The 16002-nt window shown below is 43.5% G+C and overlaps 1 pseudogene; it reads right to left on the minus strand.

Annotated features, from left to right (window-relative positions):
• Nucleotides 1-10000: 10000 nt before the first annotated feature.
• Nucleotides 10001-10878, minus strand: LOC124979184 (dnaJ homolog subfamily C member 8-like; annotated as a pseudogene).
• Nucleotides 10879-16002: the final 5124 nt, after the last annotated feature.

Consider the following 16002-nt stretch of genomic DNA (forward strand, 5'->3'; position numbering starts at 1 on the left):
ATTACATCATGGGACTATTTGCTTAGACCCCCTCCTTTTGACCTTCTAGCCTTTTTATTTTGCTTTCACCAGCATTTTTTTTTTTTTTTTTTTTTTTTTTTTTTAATAATCATGTGAACAAAGAGGTTGAGGCCCCATAGAACCTGAGCCTGCTGGGAAACCGATGAAGAGAGAAACTGTGGATCTTCAAAGATCTTGCGGATATGTGAGGTGAATAAGGTGGACAAAGCATTTGGGTTGCTGGGGATTTTCCTAAGAATCTACTCATTAAAAGAACTATTTCAGGGCTGGGGGTGTAGCTCAGTAGTGGAGCACTTGCCTAGCATTTGTGAGGCCCTAGGTTCAACCCCCAGCATTGCAAAAACAAACAAAAGCTATCTCCAGAGAGAAAATCCCTGTCACCCTCGCCTTCAAGAAATTCTCCAGTTTAATTTTACCAACATTTCCCAAGTAAAACATTGTGCCTCCCTCTCAGGAATTCAAAGTTAAATCCTGGTTGTCCTCTGGGACTTTGATAGTCTAGTTGGGCAGGGAAGCCAGACATTTATACAACCATGTAAACTGGGGGAGCTCTATATTGAAAATGAATCTCACCCAGGCACAGTGGCCCACGCCTGTAATCCCAGAGGCTGAGGCAGGAGAATCACAGGTTCCAAGCCAGCCTCAGCAACTTAGTGAGGCTGTAAGTAACCTAGTGAGACCCCGACCCAAAATAAAAAAGGACTGGGGATATGGCTCGGTGGTTCAGTGCCCCTGAGCTCAATCCCTGGTACCAAAAAAAACAAAAAACAAAAACAAAAACAAATTCATTTGTACAAAAAATCAAAGTGTTCCCTATTACTTGTCCTCGTTGGGGAACACTCTAGACTTATTAATGTCCTCTGAGAAAATATCAGCTAAATTTGGGAAGCAACAAGAAGGGAAAATTACTTGGGATCCTCTGTTAGGTATACAAGTAGGGTGCTCCCTGAGCATTTTCTCCACAAATAGAAATTCAGAGGCATTGAGGTTTTGGTTTGGGAAGAACATGAAAGAAAGGTGCCAAAAAGTATAGTCTGGTTTTCTGTTAAATAAGGACAGCAGGTTCCAGGGTCCTGGCCAACACCTTCTCTCAGAACACGGTTGACTCATTCACTCATGTTTATTTACCGACAGGAAAGCAGAGAGGGGAAGGAGCCATAATGTACTGCATTTACCATCCCCCAATTGCATTCATTATAAAAGAGAAAGTCTGATTTTATCTACAGCTGCATCTTCTCTTCTGGCTGGAGCTCTGGATTCTTTTGGCTAGTTATTAGCACACTAGAATGGGTCTTATCAACATATTAGTCAGAGTATGAAACCCAGCTTCAATCCATGACTTCATCTGAGCAGCAGAGTAGATTCTCTGAAGGGTTATGTCTCAAATAGTAAGATGTACTGCGTCACTTAAAAAAATTTTTTTTGTATCTTTTGAATGTTTTTTTTTGATTTCCAATTAAGTAATCAACGGGGGAGGTGTGTAGTGGTGGATGGTAGAAACTGGCCAGTTCAACTGCTGTCACCTTCAGAGTGAGTGACCCAGCTCATGTGCTAGAAAAACATGTTGGGGAAAACAGGTGGATTAATCATTGTTAGCCATTGAAAATGGCTGACTTATCTCTGTGCAGTGAGAAAGTTCAGCTTCAGGACCTTGAACTGTGCATCTGTTGACCAGGCGGCGGGAGCCTGGTTCTCAGGAAAGGTTGGACATTTTGTCCACAGAAAAACACCTGAAGGTATTTGCTTCACTGCAAAGAGCTAAGAGATTCCCACTCACTCCCTGCCTTCTGCCACCCCAGGGCCTACCTCCTACCAAAATCAAAAGAAGCTCTAGAATCTTTATGAGAATCCCAGCCTCTTCCTCTCCTCCCTCTTCCTTAAGCCCCCATCCACAAAGAAGTTGTCCCCACCAGGAAATATCCTGTTTCCACATGAACAGATGGTAGACTCTTTTACCCTGACCAAGCTATCCTTTGATGGTGCCAAAACCATTCTTGCAGTTAGGAACTGTTCTTTCTGTCAAATGTAGATCCTTCCTGTAAGGAGTTAATCTTGGTTGATGGGGTGTAGCAGTGGCAGACGCAAGAGAAGGAAGCTTTCAAAATGTGGCTGGAATTGCTTTCATGATTTCTTTCTTAGCAGTCTTGTTATTGGTGTATAAATATGTTACTGATTTTTGTTTGTTGATTTAGTAACCTGCAACTTTACCAAATTTATCAGTTTTATCCACTCGGTGTATTTTTTAGTTTTTTTTCTATATATATATATATATATATATGTATGTTCATAAAAAAGAGAATAAAATAAACTATAAAATAATGTGGTTGAAATAATTAGAAAAGGTTCATTTTTCTTTTGTCCTGTCTCAGCAGTAAAGAAAGACTGTTTGAGGAGGGAAGGGACATAAGCCTCGAGCTAAGGATCTAGCCCTAATTGCTGTCCCTCCTTGCTTCAACTAACTCCTAGATTCTCTGGAAAAATTGAGAGCAAGTAAAGAAGGAGGGATGGTAATGGATATGGAGAATAAGAAATTCCCAAAATAATGAGGCCTGAGAAAACTGAAGTAAAAATGAAGGCCATGCACTGACAGCCTTCATCTCCCAGGACCAATGATTTCCAGGTGACAGCCAGCTGCAGACAGGGAGGAGGTGTTTTATCACCTTAAAGGAAAGAGTCTCTGGGAGGCGTTCGTTCATCTCTTTCAAAGCAAATCCTCTTCAGGCGCTGTCTGCAGACCTTGACCCAAAAGGCCCACATTCCTGAGTGTCCAAGCAAATATACATGTTCACTCGCCCACCCCTCAAAATACCCTATATAAACCCAGTCCCTTTCTTTGTTCAGCGGCTCCTTTTCCACCAGGAGAGTGGGCCCACGGGCACCATTTCATCCCCCTGAATAAAGAGTTGAGATGATGCGTGAGATTTGCATCCTACCTGGTCTTTTTGTGCTAATAGATAGGAAATCAAGTGACCAGTTGCTCAACAAATGCTCAGCCTGGTAGGGGTGGGATTGAGGTGGAACTGGGGACAGGAGATAGGTGTGGACCGCAGGACATCTTACCTGCCTTTAGAAGACCCTCATACGCATTCTCAAACTCCAGCCCAGGAACCCCCCCCCCCCCCCCCCGCCACTGCCATCACCAGGATTTCAAAATAAATAAAATCAATAAGGAGAGTAAAGAGTTGTGTAACCTTGGCCAAGTCACCAGCATTCTGTGGGTTTTAATTTTGTCAATGGTAAAATAAGATTGGGGACCCTTGCCCTTCTTTCAGCCTTCACATTCTATGAGTCTGTGGAGGTCCTTTGTAGCTCCAATGAGGTAGTGTCTGATTTTTTTATTTTCTAACAGAAGTAAATGATTAATCATTGCCAAAAGGAAAAGAATAGGTCCTGTTTTTTCTTCTTTGTTTTTTGTGGTACTGAGGATTGAATCCCAGGAGTGCTCTACCCCTGAGCCACATCCTCAAAATCGTTTTTATTTTATTTTATTTTTTGAGATAGGGCCTACCTATGTTACCCAGGCTGACCTCGAACTTGAGATCCTCCCACTTCAGCCTCTCCAAAATCTTATTGATTTTATTTTATTTTTGAAATCCTGGTGATGGCAGTGGGGGAGGGGGAGGCTCCTGGGCTGGAGCTTGAGAATGTGTATGGGGGTCTTCTAAAGGCAGGTAAGATGTCCTGCGGTCCACGCCTATCTCCTGTCCCCAGTTTCACCTCAAATCCCTGGGATTACAGGGGTGCACCACAGTACATGGCTGCGGAGGACTTTTTTTTTTTTTTTTTTTGGTACCAGAAATTGAACTCAGGGGCACTCGACCACTGAGCCACATCCCCAGCCCTATTTTGTATTTTATCTAGATACAGGGTCTCACTGAGTTGCTTAGCGCCTTGCTTTTGCTGAGGCTGGCTTTGAATTTGGTGATCCCCCTCCCTCAGCCTCCTGAGCTGCTGGGATTACAGATGTATACCACCGCACCGGGCTGGGAACACTGTTTTTTAAATTAAAATATTGTCAGCTGGGTGAGTACTATTTGCCTGTAGCCCTAGCTACTTGGAAGGCTGAAGCAGGAGGATCACTTGAACCCATGAGTATGGGGCCAGTTTGGGTTTCATAGTGAGGCATCATCTCTCAAGAAAAAAAAAATTTTTTTTTCAAAAATAATACATTCACCTGATTTTTAAAAATGTTAAGAGTTTAAAAGAATACCCAGTGAAGTCAGTCTTCCTTTTACCCTTGGGCATCTAAATACCAAGGCTATCAGAACACAAATCCAAGGGGTACTATTATGATTTGTTTCTGGAATATTCCCCAAAAATCTTGTGTGTTGAAAGCATGGTCCCCAATGCAGCAAAGTTCAGAGGTGGGGCTTTTAAGCAATGATTGGATCCTGAGGGCTCTGACCTCATCAGTGGTCCATTTGATAGACTGATCCATTGATAGTTGAATGGACTACTGGGAGGTGGGTCCTAGTTGGAGGAAGTAGGTCACTAGGGGCATACCCTGGTTTATCATCTCCCTAGCCCCACTCCCTTTCCTCCCCTCTCCTCCCCTCTCCTGTCCTCTCTCTGCTTTCTGGGTGCCACGAGCTGAGAAACTTTTCTACACCATACCCTTCCGCCATGATGTCCGCCTCAATCTGGCCCAGAGTAACGGAGTTAGCCCAACAAGAACTGATATCTCTGAAACCACGAACCAAAACAAACTCTTCTTCTGGGCACAGCGGCACACGCTTGTAATCCCAGTTACTCAGGAAGCTGAGACAGGAAGATTGCAAGTTCAAGGTCAGCCTGGGCAATTTAGTGAGAGCTTATTTCAAAATAAAAAGGGCCAAGGATTTAGCTCAGTAGTAGAGCACTTGTCCTGGGTTTAATCCCCGGGTACTGCAAGAAAACAAAAAACACGTTTCCTCCTCTAAATTGTTCTTTTCAGATATGTTGGTCACAGTCACGAAAAGCTTGCTAACACTGGTGAGATGAGTCAGAGATGACCCCACAGTCCTATAGCAAAAGTCAGCTCCGCACAATGAACCTGGCTGCCTTCCAGATGGAACTCAGCCCGCTTCACCTCCAGCTCTGATCCTTTCATCAACTGTTTCTTTAATAGCTGGGACGATTTCATCCCAATCCAAACACCCATGCTGTACAGTAGGTTGTTATTTCTTCCCTTTTCCCAGAGCCCAGCTAGGTGTGCTAATAAGGAAATTAGTAGTTTGGGAACCTTTCAACCCACACATTACCCCTTTTGAGAGTTTCCAAACAAGGGCCCTGATGCAGGGGAGGAAAGAGATGAAGCCAGAACCATGATGAAAATGAACAGTGAAGTTAGCTTCCTCTCCTGCCAAACCTGTGAGAGGTGCGTGTGAGTATGTGTGGGTGTGTGTGCGTGTGACTATTTTTAGCTATGAAAACACAGCAGGGTTCCACTGGGAGGTAAACAGTCAGCCAGTGTCTGGTCTCTGGCAGGAGAAAGGGGGACAGATCAGGGACAGTCCAGCTATCTCCCTCCTCGAGGGTGGAAAGGAACAGTAGCGTTTGTTTTATTTTTAAGATTTTCACTTTAGTAGTTTTGAAGTGGAAAGTGAGGGTCGTGTTGGGTTATGTAAAAATGGGGGCTCTCTCCAACCATGAATTCCAGAGATCAGGATGCCTATTTTTTCTTCATCAAATTTTATGAAATTTCAGTCTCCTCTGATCTACTGGGAAGTTGCCCTGAAATCTGCTGAATACCCTTTCCTCATGCTTCCTCCTCAAGCATCGGACCACATCTGACATTTTTTATGCATATATGTATATGTATATATATATATATATTTTTTTTACTTTTAAAATATTTATATAATTTATATATAAATTTATTTATATTTTATTTACTTATTTATTTATATATAATATATATTTATTTATTTATAATATATTTATATTTTTATACATATATATATAGATTTAGCTGTAGGTGGATACAATACCCTTATTTTATTTTTATGTGGTGCTGAGGATCGAACCCAGGGTCTCACAAGTGCTAGGCAAGTGCTCTACCACTGAGTCACAACCCCAGCCCCACATCTGACATTTTTAACTGTTAAGCACCTAAAAACATTCTGTGCAGGGTCGTTCCAGCAACTTCTACTCTCCTTGCCTTTCTTTCTCCTTCCGTAGTCATTGTGATGTTAGACTCCAGTTGAGCATCGCCTGCATGTCCTGTACATTTCCCACATCCATGAGTTCCTTCCAGACCTGTTCTTCCCACAGACTTCCTACTTTGTAAATGAATCCTCTACCCGGCTGCCACCATATAGGCATTGAGCCTGGCAACCTTAGAATCATCCTTGACACCTCTTCCTGCCTGGCTGCAGCCACACTTTAGGATCTCTCCATATATTTCCTACTCCTGATGCTCCTGGCCAATCCCTCTGCCTAGACCCCTAGCTCCTTCCATTACCTAATCAGTACCTAATCTCTTTTCACTCCTCACCGCAAACCATCCTAATGACTATTGGCAAGAGTCTTCATTTGTCACCTGAAAAGTATTCAGTGGTTTCCCATTGCCTACAGAATGAAGCTCAAATTCATCCACAGCTGGGCCACAGTTTATCTCTTCGATCTAGTGCCCTACGACCCTTCTTCTTGACCCTCACACCCCAGATTGACTAGATGTGTTTGGATGTCCTAAACATACCTTGGTTGTCCTAACTCTCTCTGCCTGGAATAGAATTTTCTCCATCTCTACATATCTAGATACTAGCCATATTTCCAGGGTCAAGCTAATAAAGCCTTCGCAACTCACTGACTCACCTCTCATTGCCAATAAAGGATCTCTCTGATCTGTACTCCCCTCGCACTTAACTGTTCTTCTTATAAGGCACTTACTTGTCATATTCAAATCTTGCATTAGAGTTGTTTTTTTGCTTATGTTTTAATTCTTTTCCTTCTGTCCTGAACTCAACCCTTCTAGCTCTAAAACAGAGCTCTGTTTACATATCAGTGTGGTAGATGATTAGATGACTGAGAAAATACTACCATCCTGACACATGTCCCTTTGCATTGTGATTTTGCCTCTCTTCCCATCAAGTTGTGAAGCTTATGTCTCTATCCTTAGAATCTCAGCTTGATTTTGTGACTTGTCTTGGCTAATGGAACGCTAGCAAATATGATTAAGTAGAGGCTGGAAAGGCATTTATTTGTTCACTAGAGCTTGCCTTCTTGGGGCTACATTTGGAACCCTGGACCACAACGGGAAGCCTACTGGCGATATATATTGCTATCACTGACAGCCATCCCCAGCCGCCAGACACATGAGTGAGGTCATCTTGGACTACCCAGCCCCAGTCTATCTGCCAGAGATCCTCAGTGACATAGTGATCCCAGGAGAATTAGGCAGAATAACTAATCAACTGAACCCAGCCTAGATTGCCCCCCTATAGAATCATGAGCAAGGTAAATTGGTTTGTTGTTTGAAGTCACCAAATTTCAGAATGGTTTCTTAAACATAAACGGTTTCATAAACATAAACACCCAGTAGATGCTGGTTAATAAAAAAGTAATAGCTAGCATTCACTGAACATTTATGATATGTCAGGAACTAGTTTAGGGAAATTACATGGATTAACTCATCTAATTCTCATAAAAGTCCTTAATAGATTATATTACTCTTCCCATTTTGCAAGTGAGGAAAATAAGGTACAGAGATGCTAAACTTACCCAAGGTCACTTTTACTGGATCTAAACCCTAGCAATCTTGCTCCAAAAGTCACACTATAAACCACTATGCTATCTGCAATGAAGAAAACATTAACTTATTGACTGACTGCCTCCAAAACACCTCTCCTTACATATATGTCATATATGTTATTTGTGGTCCAGTTTCCCAGTCTGCGCTTCTAAGTCTCCATGCCCTCTGGGGTCTACCTTGAGGCTCTGGGCTCCTCCTATGCATTGTGAGGAACTGATTTACAGACCTGCCAATCTCCACCTACCCAGAAACCCTTGGGCCTTAACTCCTCCTTCCTGCAACCTTTGCCAGTTGCTGGCTCAGGTAGAGTAGGTCTCATCTGGAAAGGAAATGTTTGGTCTCCACATGTCAATATTGTCCTTTGGCCTCGTGTCCCAGTGTGACCTGTGCAGCAAGGGTGATTTTTTTACTCAAAATTTTGGACTTTCTAAGATTTTTCCCTCCTCGAGGTAGCCAAATAAGAAAATGAGTGTGAGGTGGCTTTTTATTGTTGTTGAGGCAGGGCCTTACTATTTACCCAGACTGACCCCCAAACTCCTGGACTTCAGCAATCCTCTGTCTCAGCCTCTGCAGTGGCCGGGACCACAGGTATGCACTACTGCATACCCAACTCTACAATAGCTTTTAAAAAGACAAAAAATTCCTTGAATATAACAATTATTATTGTTTATTCAAATTTCACTACAGATATATTTGAGCACCCATAAACAGACATAAAACAAGGCCGGGCACCAGGCCACCAGGCCAATGGGACAGGTTCTTACTCCAAAGAGCTCTAGTTCTTTGATGGGGAATGAAATAAGGACACACACAGGCAATGAACAGGAGTTTGGTGTGTGCACCTCCTTCATGGAGTGGAGTTCTGACCAAGGTAGGCAGGGAGCAGGGAAAACCAAGAAAATCATTTTGTTTAGAGAAAGGTGGAGGGAATGATATTGAATTGGTGTCAACAGATGAAGACGGGAGAAAGAGGAAGAAGGAGTCAGAAAATGAATGGAGGGGAGCACATGAATAGAAGGGCCTATTTGAGGAAGGGTAGGTGTCTGGGTGTGGTGGGGTGAGGGATGAGGGCTGAATCCTGTTTATGAACTACCCAATACACCCTGCAGCAAGTGGAAAGCTCTGAAGGTTTATAAGGGGCAATTAGCAAAGGAAAAATATGGAAGGCAAGGAAGGTGGGAATTTGCTTACATTATACCTCTGCTCTGGAAGTTAGATGTGAAGTCCATGGCCAGGCTGGGGTGCATCAAGAGAGCCCCTGACATTTTTCAGGATACTTCCAGATGGTTTCTTGATGAATTCACCGAAGTCCAAGGGAGGAACTAAATCAGAAACCAGATTCATCTATTCATCAAGGGAGATTGTCTTCTAGGGAAGATCTGGATTTACCAAACACCTGCAGACCAATCTATTGACTTACAGTAGCTGTCAAAGCAAAAGCAACTATTATCAGAATGCCCATTAGTTCATTTACAAGACAAGTGACATTAAGTCTTCCAGGATGTGGCAGGGCATCCTGGCCTGTTGAACTGGGCGTTAGAATCAGCAGTTGATCATGAAGTGTGTTTGATAAGAACTGGTGCTCCTGTCCTGCTTCGGGTGCCTCCGGGAACTGGACATGGTCTGACTTGGGTTAGGCTTCCTTACATGGCTGGGTTGTCACTCTGGGGCTCTCTGTAACACTCTTTTTCTTGTGACTCCTACTGGATCCCATTTTTTTGGGGGGAGTGTAAGAATTTATTATACATAAAGAATATTACCACTAAAGAATGCAGACAGGCTAGGACACAATGGTACTGGATGGAAGGTGGTTAGCTCTTTGGAACAGGTTGATGGGGGTGGCTCAGCGCCTCATGCCACACTGATTGTCAGTCAGACAGAAGGGCACATGCTAAATACAAGAGAACTTCAGGGCAATCAACCAACTGCTCTGTATACCCAACTGCCTTCCTTTTCTGATCTAGGGCTTCAAAAGATGGCACACCCCAGAAACAAGAACTGAGGCAAAGGGGCTCCCTAAAGCAGCCCAGCCTTGTCTCTGAAGTCACAGCAACACCACTGTAAGCAATATGTTTAATTGGATGATTTCCATAAACTATACATGGAGTTTACCACTGCAATTCAGTGAAGTACAAAACATTAAGTTACAGGCTGTGGGAGAGAAGGCAGCACCAACGGTGGCACCTTCCAATCCTGGTTGTTCTAAGGGTTAAAGGGTGGGGGGAGTTTTTTTTAAACAGAGCCCCTCATTCGATGTACAAAAGAATTACTCTGATCGATAATAAATTGTATTGAAAACAAAATGGATTAAAAAGCAAAACTACTCTATGTTGGGGAGGAGGTAGGAGGAAAAGAATGAGTCCTTCAGAGCAGGAAGGCGAGCTGGGAGAAGGTTCTGTGACTGTGAGTGACCTGCCGATCCATTTTTACTTTGGGTGGTCTCTGGAAGATCCGATTTTTCTTCTCTTTCTTCCCCTTTGTATTTGCTTGGAAGTTTCGCCAGCTGTCCACCCGACCATCTAGGCTTTCCTCAAAATTTTTCTGCCTTTCTCGTTTGACTTTTTCTTGAGCGTCAATCTTCTCTTCCCTTTGTCGTTTCCTTTCATGCATCTCTTTGGCTTCTCTCTCTTTTCTTTTAATTTCCATCTCAGCAGAGTTTCATGGTCTGTTTATGTACTGCTTGTACATAAACCTCTACATTTGTAGGTTTTCCTTCCTTCTTTAATTGCTTTTTCCGCTCTTTCACAGTGTGTTCCACGTATTGTTTTCCTGCCTGAATTACATCCAGGGCCCTCTTCTTTTGTTCCTGATCCAGTAGCAACTTGTAAGCTTTGTCCACAGCTTCAAAAACCTTTTGTGCTCTATCAGCATCATCTTGATTTTTGTCAGGATGCACCAATGTGGACAACTGCCAAAACCTCTTTTATTTCTTCATCTGTCACTTCAGGGTGTATCTGAAGAACCTCAAATGGGTTCAAATTGAAAATAAGAGGAACCAGGACGGGTCAATCTTTCAATCTGATTTTTGGATGTCAGAACCGAATCTCTCTTCTCTATTTGTTTCACCTCACTTCCTCTGTGCTACCTCTGCTGGCTGAAGCCCCGCTCTCTCCTGAAGCTGCCATTTCTCCACCATTCTTTTATATAGCTTAGCCTTTCTGATCAGTCTCCTTTGCAGGCTTGAAACTGAACAACCATCTCCAAGAATTTCTACATCTTGGCTACATAGTTGCAATCGACTGGGGCAAGTTAATTGCTGCTGATGTCTGAACGTCACCTCATGGGATCCTAATTGATTAATTTGAGGGGCAGTATGGGCATGTTGAGGTTTACAATCTCCCTGGTGATTTCACGTGCAATCAAGGTTGAGGACCTGTGGGAAAGGCAACTGTGCATTATTTCTGCTCTTGGTCCACTGTGTATTCATTTTGCTCTTAGAGGGTTCCTTAATATGAATCAGATGCTGAATACTTCTCAACCATTACTTTGTTTGAATTCTAAAAACAGTTCCACCAGGCAATAAAAAAGAGCAGTGGCCCAGGGGAAGGCAATGAGGTATGATTTTCTACGAAGATCTGGGTTCAATCCAAGCTCCACCTTACAGTCAGGTGACTTTGGGCAAGTGACTTCACCTCTCTGAATGTTGGTTTCCTCACCTGTAAATGGGAATAAGATCTATCTCTCAAAGTTGTTGTGAGAATGAACAAGCAATAGATGGAAATCACTCTCGCTCAGAGTTGTCTAGATTATACTGGCTTTCCTTTTTCTATGAGGAGAACTAAGAGAGACTGAGATATCACATTCCTTGAGGGAACTTCAAAAAAGGGAAGTTTCCCCATCATATTCTGACCCATGCATGTAAAATCCAGAAGCCACGAGAGACATGCAGTGGGAAGGTTTGAGACTAAGTCCAACGGAGCATGCTTCAATCAATTTCCCTTCATTTGATAAGGTCTCTCCAGCATACAGGGAAGCTGGGGCCAGACAGTCTGGGTGAAGAAGAATCAGCTTTAAGAGAGGGAGATAAAGGGCAGGTGGGGGACGTAGGGCTGGCTCTCACTTTCAAGAATCATCACAGAAGTTTTCTTGTTCTAGCAGTGTTTTAGTCAGCTATTTTGCTGTTGTGACTAAAGGATCTGACAAGAACAATTGTAGCAGAGGGAAAAGTTCATTTGAGGGCTCTTGGTTTTCAGAGGTCTTAGCCCATAGAAGGCCAGCTCCAATTCTTGGGTCTCAGGTAAGGATGAACATCATGGCTGAAGAGTGTATAAAAGGGCAGCAGCTCACATCATGATCAGAAAGCAGAGAGTTTCTACTCTCCAGATACAAAATATATACTCAAAGCCACACCCCAAGTCCCTCCTCCTCCAAACACACCCTAACCACTTCAGTTACCACTGTTAATCCCTATCAATCCCTATCACTGAATGTGTTAAGACTCTTATAACCCAATCACTCTCCTCTGACATTCTTGCAATTGTCTCACACGTGAGCTTTTGGGGACACCTCACATCCAAACCATAATAAGCAGCATCTTCACTGGTTCAAGCCAGGAAGTGGACCATGACTATCTGCATCCCACTGTTTCCCAGCCCCTAGCACAGTGCCCAGTGGACAAATTCATTCATAATGTTGAAGAAAGTGAAATGGCAACCTCAGGATTGAACTAGACAAGTCCCAAACATCCTCTCTTAGGTCTCCAGAGCTCGCCTGACCCAGACATACTTTTGCCATCTGACCAAGGAAGGCCAGAGGGTGAGGGGGAATTTGGTAGACCAGAAGATAGGGAGAATACATCTGGATCTCATTGTCTTCCAATAGTTCCTTAGTGCCTAGTAGGTGAGGGTATTGAAACCTTTCCAGTGTTAGAAAAACCTACCCAGATCCCTTTTAGCTCTAAGACTGAATCTGCCATGTAAAAGCCATTGTCCAAAGTCAAGGTCTGGCGGATCATTCTTCCACTTCATAGCAAACTAGAACCAACCAAATCCCCTGATGAGGAAAGATTAGTTTACCATCAACTTGATAAAGTATCTGATCCTTTAAAAACCATCCTTTTGGGTGTTACATGGTAAGCTGCCAAAATGCTTATGATACCCTTAAAAGAAAAAGAATACAAAAGAGTATTTAGACTGTCCTTACCTATGTAAAAACACTAGCAGACAGAGGCAAAAACTGCAGCAAAATTTAGATGAGTGAGAAAACATGTTGGAGGGATACTTGGGATATGTTTTTCTGTTATTGTTGTGTTGTTTTTTGTGCTCTTGTTTGTGGTTTGACTCATCATTGAGAAAGACCAGACTGTTCTGCATGACATCCAAGTTTCCAATATTTGTTGAATGCAGGGAGAGACCAAGAGCAGAGTTGGGATAGAGACATGTACCCTTTTTTTAAAATAAAACTTTACTGAGATTGAAGTCACATACTATATCGTTTACCCATTTAAAGTGTGTCATTCAATAGATTGTAGTAATTTTCCAAATTGCTGTGCAATCATCACTAGACACATGTCCTTTTAAGCTTTTTAGAATTTTCAACCTGTAAATGTTTTATGCCTTTAAGAAGTAAATGTTCACAAACACAAATAGTCATCATCTTCTCCATGAAGCCCTCCCAGACTCCTACAGACACCCTGTTCTTGATCCACTTGTCTGTCAGCTCTTATCCCAATGTTTTGCTTACGAAAGGACTTCTCCCTAGCTTAGACTTTGAGCTTTTTGAGGGAAATGATGGAAGACACTCATTGTGTGTGTGTGTGTGTGTGTGTGTGTGTGTACACGTGCACGCGCACCAGTGCAAGCCTGGCATTCAAGAAGAGTCCAAGAAATGTTTGATAAATGAATGGATCAAGTCTTCTCTGCTTCTAGATTCATGGAGTAAGGTAAGAAGCACAGGTTTGTAATCTGGGGAGGCCAGAGGGGCACATGGTCCTCCATTGGCATCTCTGCCCCCCCACCTCATCTCATCTCCACCTCATCCATCATCCCACATTGCTAATCCTCTCCCCACTCCCTCTCTACCTCACTCCCATCCTAACCCCCAACCCCTCCCCAACTCCTTCTCCAAACCCATCTCCATTTTGCTCTATGTCCATCTCTTTCTTGGACAGACCCAGTTTTTGGAATGTAGAAACACAGCAGTCCTCTTGGAACCAGCAGTAGGAGTTTTGACTCTTTATTTGGGTGTCCTTCACTCCACTGTGACATTACTATGAAGGCACTTGTATTGACTAACATGATTATTACTATGGAATTAGCAGGGACTGGAAAATCCAAGCTGAATGAGTAAAGGGCACATGAGTCTCTTGGGCAGCTGAATGAGATTGTTGCAGTCAGAGGACCTGCAGGTGTGGAGGAGGAATGCCACAGACACTGTGTACTTCCACCTGCAGAGCCTGAGGGGAGCAAACATGGTCAGTCATCAGCCACAGGCCAAGCCTCAGAGTGGGCACAGACAGGCTCCATGAGGAGGCTAAGCCAGACCCCCTAGCAGGGTAGAAATGAACCTGTACAACCCTCGGAGAGCACACACACAGGCTCTTCCAGTGAGGTCTACAGGTCTACGGGTCCCTAGAAGGCCCACAATTCCCAAAGCTTCTTCCCTCCAGATTTGCCCCAGAACTTTGAAACTTCTTGGATCTTTCTGGGTTGCATTTCTCAGGGTCTGGTTGGTTCTTGAGGCCAGAAAGATGTGTTCTTAGAAGAACCTTCCTGTTTTTTCCTTAGCATTCCCCGTGCACACCCTGTGTGCCTGGACTGTGCCCTTTGACCTCTGCAGGTAGCCCTATTGCGCACTCCTAGGTCACAGCAGCATGCCTTCCAAGCAGACCTCAGTCAGACCCCATCTCTGCCTCTGGAGGAACAATCTTTTTTCCCCACAGTGTTTATTTTGAGAGCAAGACAGTATCTCCACCCATCATGGCCCAAATTTCTTTAAATGAGAAAATGGAAGAATTCAATACAAGGTATTTATCTGGGTTGAGAGAGTAAAGAGAGACTGAATCATCGAGCTGAGGTGCAAATGGAAAGAATAAGCAACTTAAGCAAACAGGCTCTGCCTTCACCCCTTCGCCACCTAAGCACTGTTCACCACATCCTGCTGAGAGTCACCACATGTAAATGTGACTCCTAGGCTGTTCTTTTTATTATTATTATTAATTTTGTTGGGGGAAATAGTTGGAATTGAACCCCCACGGCTTCACACATCTTAGGCAAGAGTTCTACCACTGAGCTATATCCCCAACCCTTTTTACATTTTAATTTTGTCTCAGCATCCCAAGTAGCTGGGATTACAGGCTTGTGCCATCATACCCAGAACACATTTAGTATTTGTAGGGAAGTCCCCTAATCAAAACTTAGTTCTTTTCCAACTCACATGGTTAACAGGGGTCCATTTGTCAAGGGAGCCCCAGAATTCTATATGGTCTAAACTCCACGTTTGTGACCCTTCTGGTCACAAGCTGAATTGGACCCAAATCTCTATGTCCTGAGTTCTCCTCTTGTCATATCCTTTAAAAAAAAAATGACTTTTTTAGTTGTCAATGGACTTTTATTTATTTATTTAATTTATTTATATGCAGTGCTGAGGATCGAACCCAGTGCCTCGTACACACTAGGCAAGTGCTCTGCCACTGTGCCACAACCCAGTCCCTTGCCATATCCTTTTAAAGTCTCAAAATATGAGTGGGTAGCCTGGGCTTGCTCCTGGGAAAGGAACCCCATTTTTTCTTGATCTCATGACCCACAGAAATGACATTGACAGAAGTGGGCAAGCCACAGAAGCAGAGGTTTAGACTCCATGTACCGCATAAAACTTGGTCTTTGAGCCCTATTTCCTCCTCACTTTACTCTGCCCACAAATCCCTTCCTGGAAAAGATCCCAGTTCTTCTTTATGCCCTTCTAAAGTCCACACCACAGAACTGGTAGCCCTGGAGGCTGTTGTGCTGAACTGTCAAAGAAGGTCCCCATTGGGAGATACCTGCCTTATTTGCAGGCCCACCCCTAACTGGGCAGCTCCCAGGCTAGTGGCCTGAGCTCCTGAAACCTTTTGGTTCTCACCCCCAGTGACATTCTTGTCATCTATGCTTGCTGTTTCAAAGTAATAGAGGTCACTGCCACCATGGCTTTGGGAACAGAAGACCCTTCATTATTCTACCCGCAACCCCCCCTGAGCTACGACTGCCACTTGACCATCCTTTCCCCTCATAAGAGCACATGCCATGTGTCCTGTGTAAATGATGGGGACTTGG

This window comes from Sciurus carolinensis, chromosome 3 (assembly GCF_902686445.1).
Source record: "Sciurus carolinensis chromosome 3, mSciCar1.2, whole genome shotgun sequence".
In the NCBI taxonomy this organism is placed as follows: Eukaryota; Metazoa; Chordata; class Mammalia; order Rodentia; family Sciuridae; genus Sciurus; species Sciurus carolinensis.